The 7,500-nt window shown below is 51.5% G+C and overlaps 1 non-coding gene across 1 annotated transcript in view; it reads right to left on the bottom strand.

Moving 5' to 3' along the window:
• LOC124584018 overlaps positions 1–1,516 on the bottom strand; it is a 1,910-nt gene extending 394 nt beyond the window's left edge. Inside the window, exon 1 of the ribosomal RNA XR_006974438.1 lies at positions 1–1,516. This exon is cut by the window's left edge and continues 394 nt beyond it. This is a non-coding gene — a ribosomal RNA (small subunit ribosomal RNA).
• Between the last annotated feature and the right edge of the window lie 5,984 nt (positions 1,517–7,500).

Raw genomic sequence — 7,500 nt, 5'->3', positions numbered from 1 at the left:
GCGGCTAGAAGCCGCCTGTCCCTCTAAGAAGAAAAGTAATCGCTGACAGCACGAAGGATGTCACGCGACTAGTTAGCAGGCTAGAGTCTCGTTCGTTATCGGAATTAACCAGACAAATCGCTCCACCAACTAAGAACGGCCATGCACCACCACCCACCGAATCAAGAAAGAGCTATCAATCTGTCAATCCTTCCGGTGTCCGGGCCTGGTGAGGTTTCCCGTGTTGAGTCAAATTAAGCCGCAGGCTCCACTCCTGGTGGTGCCCTTCCGTCAATTCCTTTAAGTTTCAGCTTTGCAACCATACTTCCCCCGGAACCCAAAAGCTTTGGTTTCCCGGAGGCTGCCCGCCGAGTCATCGGAGGAACTGCGGCGGATCGCTGGCTGGCATCGTTTATGGTTAGAACTAGGGCGGTATCTGATCGCCTTCGAACCTCTAACTTTCGTTCTTGATTAATGAAAACATACTTGGCAAATGCTTTCGCTTCTGTTCGTCTTGCGACGATCCAAGAATTTCACCTCTAACGTCGCAATACGAATGCCCCCGCCTGTCCCTATTAATCATTACCTCGGGTTCCGAAAACCAACAAAATAGAACCGAGGTCCTATTCCATTATTCCATGCACACAGTATTCAGGCGGGCTTGCCTGCTTTAAGCACTCTAATTTGTTCAAAGTAAACGTGCCGGCCCACCGAGACACTCACTCAAGAGCACCCTGGTAGGATTGCAACGGGGTCCGCCTCGGGACGCACGAGCACGCACGAGGCGCGTCGCACGCCTTCAGCTCGCCCCACCGGCAGGACGTCCCACGATACATGCCAGTTAAACACCGACGGGCGGTGAACCAACAGCGTGGGACACAAATCCAACTACGAGCTTTTTAACCGCAACAACTTTAATATACGCTATTGGAGCTGGAATTACCGCGGCTGCTGGCACCAGACTTGCCCTCCAATAGATACTCGTTAAAGGATTTAAAGTGTACTCATTCCGATTACGGGGCCTCGGATGAGTCCCGTATCGTTATTTTTCGTCACTACCTCCCCGTGCCGGGAGTGGGTAATTTGCGCGCCTGCTGCCTTCCTTGGATGTGGTAGCCGTTTCTCAGGCTCCCTCTCCGGAATCGAACCCTGATTCCCCGTTACCCGTTACAACCATGGTAGGCGCAGAACCTACCATCGACAGTTGATAAGGCAGACATTTGAAAGATGCGTCGCCGGTACGAGGACCGTGCGATCAGCCCAAAGTTATTCAGAGTCACCAAGGCAAACGGACCGGACGAGCCGACCGATTGGTTTTGATCTAATAAAAGCGTCCCTTCCATCTCTGGTCGGGACTCTGTTTGCATGTATTAGCTCTAGAATTACCACAGTTATCCAAGTAACGTGGGTACGATCTAAGGAACCATAACTGATTTAATGAGCCATTCGCGGTTTCACCTTAATGCGGCTTGTACTGAGACATGCATGGCTTAATCTTTGAGACAAGCATATGACTACTGGCAGGATCAACCAGGGAGCTGCGTCAACTAGAGCTGAGCAGCCGGCCGCCCGGGAGTGTGTCCCGGGGGCCCGCGCGAACACGCAAGCGTCCGCTCAATTATTCTGCAAACAGGAGGAGGCTGAGCTCCCCTGCACCATACACCTCGAAACCCAGTCAGGTCCCGGCGGCGCGCAGCGCCGTCCTAAGTACTTGGTCGGGTTCGAGAGAGGCGCAATCGCCCGGAGTTTGGCGAGTAGACGCTTTAGGTGCGACCACCCGTGCTCCCAACTGAGCTTGCCGCTGCCGACAGAGGCCCGGGAGCGTGCTGTCGTGGCATTGCCGGCGGGAGACAACACGCGCCACCTACGGTGACCGGCAGCTCCAACGCCAGCGCCACAGAGGGACAAAAGCCCCACTTGGGTGCCGAAGCGAACTCTCCCAGCACAGCGCACGCGCCAACACGTCCGCACAGCTGCGATACAAACCACCTGCGAGAACCGCAGAGGCGACCGAGCAGCAGACGGCGTCGCGGCGCCGAGCGCCGGGCGGCGGCGCATCCTCAGCGCACACAGTCCTCAATCGGACCAGCACACTGCAGATGTCCACCGCGCTTCGCACCGGGCCCGCGAGGACCTACTTTGGCCGCACGGCGCCGCGTGCAGGGTGCGCCGGCGCGCAGCTGCGCCGCCTGCCGCCTCCGTCGGCCGGCGCGCCTGCCACTGGCCGCCCCCACCAGCCGGCTGTAGCGCGTGCGCCCACGCACCGCGCGGCCAGCACGCCGGGAGGCCCCCCCTCACCGGCCGGGGACGGTCCCACCCAGCCACCGCCGCGTATCGCTTCACACCCAGATGCCATTCACGTTCGTGGGCATGGTGGGTATCGCTGGAACAACCGGTTGGTAGCTCAACCGATCGTCGCCATCACTGATTCACCTCTAGCGAGAACAACCGCACCACAACGGTTTACCAGTTGTTCATTTGCGTAACGTCACCAGCAAACGTAGGCGTCCATCGCCATTTGCAAATTCAACGATTGTTGCATGCCTGTGTCAGGTGTCACGACACACTATGTCTGCCCACATACACGCAACAACATGTGCACGCTTCGCGAACACGTGGAAGGTGGCCCCCGTACGTATGCGATGTCCATTGCGCGAACGACTGTCAACCGGCCTCTGTCGCATGTCGCAGATGTGGAACGCAGTGCACCATGCTATCACGGTGTGTGAGAAGAGACGACTACGTCTGACAACACGCGCCACTACATCAACAGACGGCTCATGCTGATCGCCATCCAGGGCATACCACACTGCAATCCAGCTCTTATAGGGAGACGACACGTAGCTGAGTGCACAACATTTGGACCGCATGGTTCGCCGTTGTTGGCGCAGTCGTTGTACGGTCACATGTACCACGATGTATCATTCAGTACATGAGGACCAATGTGCAGTACAGTGTGTGATTTGGACGTACAACATCAGCGGACAGTTGACACAGGCCGTACCACAGCGTAGGCTAAGTGCTTCGCCATGCAAATGCCAATGAACAACTGCAAATGCCAATGAACAACTGCAAAGGGCATTGAGCATGTACGTCCTGCTGCCATCCACATTACAGTGTATAGCTGCAAGGTGTTTAACATGAAGCGATACACTGGGGACCGGGCAGTGCGAGTAGCAAACTATATTGCGGGGGTTGCAGTTAGGCAACACTACACTAATTTAACGCGTCGTATGACAATTACAGAGCAGGTTAAGGCCCAACGTGTGTTGGGTTAAGGCCCAACGTGTGTTGGGTTAAGGCCCAACGTGTGTTGGGTTAAGGCCCAACGTGTGTTGGGTTAAGGCCCAACGTGTGTTGGGTTAAGGCCCAACGTGTGTTGGGTTAAGGCCCAACGTGTGTTGGGTTAAGGCCCAACGTGTGTTGGGTTAAGGCCCAACGTGTGTTGGGTTAAGGCCCAACGTGTGTTGGGTTAAGGCCCAACGTGTGTTGGGTTAAGGCCCAACGTGTGTTGGGTTAAGGCCCAACGTGTGTTACGTTACGGCGCAACGTGGGTTACGTTACGGCGCAACGTGGGTTGCGTTACGGCGCAACGTAGGTTACGTTACGGCGCAACGTAGGTTACGTTAAGGCGCAACGTAGGTTACGTTAAGGCGCAACGTAGGTTACGTTAAGGCGCAACGTAGGTTACGTTAAGGCGCAACGTAGGTTACGTTAAGGCGCAACGTAGGTTACATTAAGGCGCAATATAGGTTACATTAAGGCGCAATATAGGTTACATTAAGGCGCAATATAGGTTACATTAAGGCGCAATATAGGTTACGTTAAGGCGCAATATAGGTTAGGTTAAGGCGCAATATAGGTTACGTTAAGGCGCAATATAGGTTACGTTAAGGCGCAATATAGGTTACGTTAAGGCGCAATATAGGTTACGTTAAGGCGCAATATAGGTTACGTTAAGGCGCAATATAGGTTACGTTAAGGCGCAATATAGGTTAGGTTAAGGCGCAATATAGGTTAGGTTAAGGCGCAATATAGGTTAGGTTAAGGCGCAATATAGGTTACGTTAAGGCGCAATATAGGTTACGTTAAGGCGCAATATAGGTTACGTTAAGGCGCAATATAGGTTAGGTTAAGGCGCAATATAGGTTAGGTTAAGGCGCAATATAGGTTAGGTTAAGGCGCAATATAGGTTACGTTAAGGCGCAATATAGGTTAGGTTAAGGCGCAATATAGGTTAGGTTAAGGCGCAATATAGGTTAGGTTAAGGCGCAATATAGGTTAGGTTAAGGCGCAATATAGGTTAGGTTAAGGCGCAATATAGGTTAGGTTAAGGCGCAATATAGGTTACGTTAAGGCGCAATATAGGTTACGTTAAGGCGCAATATAGGTTAGGTTAAGGCGCAATATAGGTTACGTTAAGGCGCAATATAGGTTACGTTAAGGCGCAATACAGGTTACGTTAAGGCGCCATACAGGTTAGGTTAAGGCGCCATACAGGTTAGGTTAAGGCGCAATACAGGTTAGGTTAAGGCGCAATACAGGTTAGGTTAAGGCGCAATACAGGTTAGGTTAAGGCGCAATACAGGTTAGGTTAAGGCGCAATACAGGTTAGGTTAAGGCGCAATACAGGTTAGGTTAAGGCGCAATACAGGTTAGGTTAAGGCGCAATACAGGTTAGGTTAAGGCGCAATACAGGTTAGGTTAAGGCGCAATACAGGTTAGGTTAAGGCGCAATACAGGTTAGGTTAAGGCGCAATACAGGTTAGGTTAAGGCGCAATACAGGTTAGGTTAAGGCGCAATACAGGTTAGGTTAAGGCGCAATACAGGTTAGGTTAAGGCGCAATACAGGTTAGGTTAAGGCGCAATACAGGTTAGGTTAAGGCGCAATACAGGTTAGGTTAAGGCGCAATACAGGTTAGGTTAAGGCGCAATACAGGTTAGGTTAAGGCGCAATACAGGTTAGGTTAAGGCGCAATACAGGTTAGGTTAAGGCGCAATACAGGTTAGGTTAAGGCGCAATACAGGTTAGGTTAAGGCGCAATACAGGTTAGGTTAAGGTACGACATAGGTTAGGTTAAGGTACGACATAGGTTAGGTTAAGGTACGACATAGGTTAGGTTAAGGTACGACATAGGTTAGGTTACGGTACGACATAGGTTAGGTTACGGTACGACATAGGTTAGGTTACGGTACGACATAGGTTAGGTTACGGTACGACATAGGTTAGGTTACGGTACGACATAGGTTAGGTTACGGTACGACATAGGTTAGGTTACGGTACGACATAGGTTAGGTTACGGTACGACATAGGTTAGGTTACGGTACGACATAGGTTAGGTTACGGTACGACATAGGTTAGGTTACGGTACGACATAGGTTAGGTTACGGTACGACATAGGTTAGGTTACGGTACGACATAGGTTAGGTTACGGTACGACATAGGTTAGGTTACGGTACGACATAGGTTAGGTTACGGTACGACATAGGTTAGGTTACGGTACGACATAGGTTAGGTTACGGTACGACATAGGTTAGGTTACGGTACGACATAGGTTAGGTTACGGTACGATATAGGTTAGGTTACGGTACGACATAGGTTAGGTTACGGTACGACATAGGTTAGGTTACGGTACGACATAGGTTAGGTTACGGTACGATATAGGTTAGGTTACGGTACGATATAGGTTAGGTTACGGTACGACATAGGTTAGGTTACGGTACGATATAGGTTAGGTTACGGTACGATATAGGTTAGGTTACGGTACGATATAGGTTAGGTTACGGTACGATATAGGTTAGGTTACGGTACGATATAGGTTAGGTTACGGTACGATATAGGTTAGGTTACGGTACGATATAGGTTAGGTTACGGTACGATATAGGTTAGGTTACGGTACGATATAGGTTAGGTTACGGTACGATATAGGTTAGGTTACGGTACGATATAGGTTAGGTTACGGTACGATATAGGTTAGGTTACGGTACGATATAGGTTAGGTTACGGTACGATATAGGTTAGGTTAAGGTACACATTGTTGTAAGGAAAGGTTTAATGGGGGGCGGGGCGGCCGGTTTGTTGATTGTGATTATAGTAAGTGGATGCCTGCGGCATCATCTGATTTGCCACGTCAGGATGCACCTTTGGCTCATGACAGGCGGCGCTCTCATTCCATGCTTGTGGCAGACCTGTGTCTTTCATTCCTGCCATTGTTTGTGTGCTGTGAGAGGAGGCAGTATTGTGATGTTGGGTGCACCCCTGTGTAGGACATGTGTGGGTGTTGGTGGCTTGGCTGAGCAATGGTGGTTGTCGGGTGGGTGGGATATTCTGTTTTCTGAGTGGACCTCCCAGTCTGGTTATGACAGTGTGGATTGTCTAATGTGGCGGAGAGGATGCACTGGGTGTTGTTCCATGCTGGTGCTTACATATTGTCTGTGTGCGTGTTACAGGCAGAGAGTAGTGCGTGATAAGGGTGTGTGGCTGACGTGTGGTTGTCATTGTGAGCAGAGTCTTTCAGCATGTATACGGACAGTTGTATACATTATCTGTATTCTGATGGCTCTATCTATTACTAATCAGCGCCGTGTATACGTTTAATCCGGTTCCAGTCGAAACTGTTGTATCTCTGTACATTAGTGACACGGCGAGCCCGCTATGTAGTTACTCGTCTCGGCAGCTTCCACCGGTGTATGGCAAATGATTATAAGGAATCAGTCTAGTCGTCAATACCGATGGTGTGACGTCACATGTCTGGGGTGGGGGACGCTGCGCCCTTCCGGTGGGTCATGGCCTAGAAAGACTCTTCCCACGCAGGGGGGCGTGGACTGTCATTGACTCTTCCGAGTAATATACTTGCCGTACGTTTTTGCGACTGCGAGTGCAACGCTCACCGGTACCGACATGGATGGAGCGCCTCCTAGCTGACCGCTCAGCATCGGCATTCGTACAGAGAGCAACGCGATCGCGTCTCTAGCTCGTAACTGGTACAGCTCGCAGCTCATGTATAGGGACAGCGGGAATGTCGCATATTGGACGTACCTCTTCATGAAACGCATGTTATAGGGGTGGATTGCACATTGCGACTGCGGGAAAGGTCCGCCGTTCATCCGCTGGAGTTGCGAGTTGGGCGGTTGGAGTGGGGCGCAGGTGGAGTGATTGCCGGTCCACGATTTCGTGCGGCAGAGGCGCTGGCGTTGGGGTGCTGTGGTCGACAGAGGACGCAGGCTTTGTGGGTGGGGTCGAATGATGGGCACTGTGGGCCCATCGATGTCTTGGTCGGCTTGGCGTCTCATAGATGGCGGTATCGTCGTTGCAGGACGTCATGCCGCGGGAGACCTACAGATGGCGCTGTGTTTTGTGGTGCGCTCGACATGGCGGACGTAGTGTTGTCAGATTCGCATAGATGGAGGTATTGCATGTGGTTTCGCCGTATTTTCATAGATGGCGATACTGTTTTGCCGGCATGGTTGGCGTAGTTCCGTCGGATCCCTGTAGATGGAGGTGCCGTTTCTGGGCTGGA

This window comes from Schistocerca americana, unplaced genomic scaffold (assembly GCF_021461395.2).
Source record: "Schistocerca americana isolate TAMUIC-IGC-003095 unplaced genomic scaffold, iqSchAmer2.1 HiC_scaffold_47, whole genome shotgun sequence".
Lineage (NCBI taxonomy): Eukaryota > Metazoa > Arthropoda > Insecta > Orthoptera > Acrididae > Schistocerca > Schistocerca americana.
The sequence above is the reverse complement of the archived record's forward strand: the minus strand, read 5'-3'. Positions and strand labels throughout refer to the sequence as shown.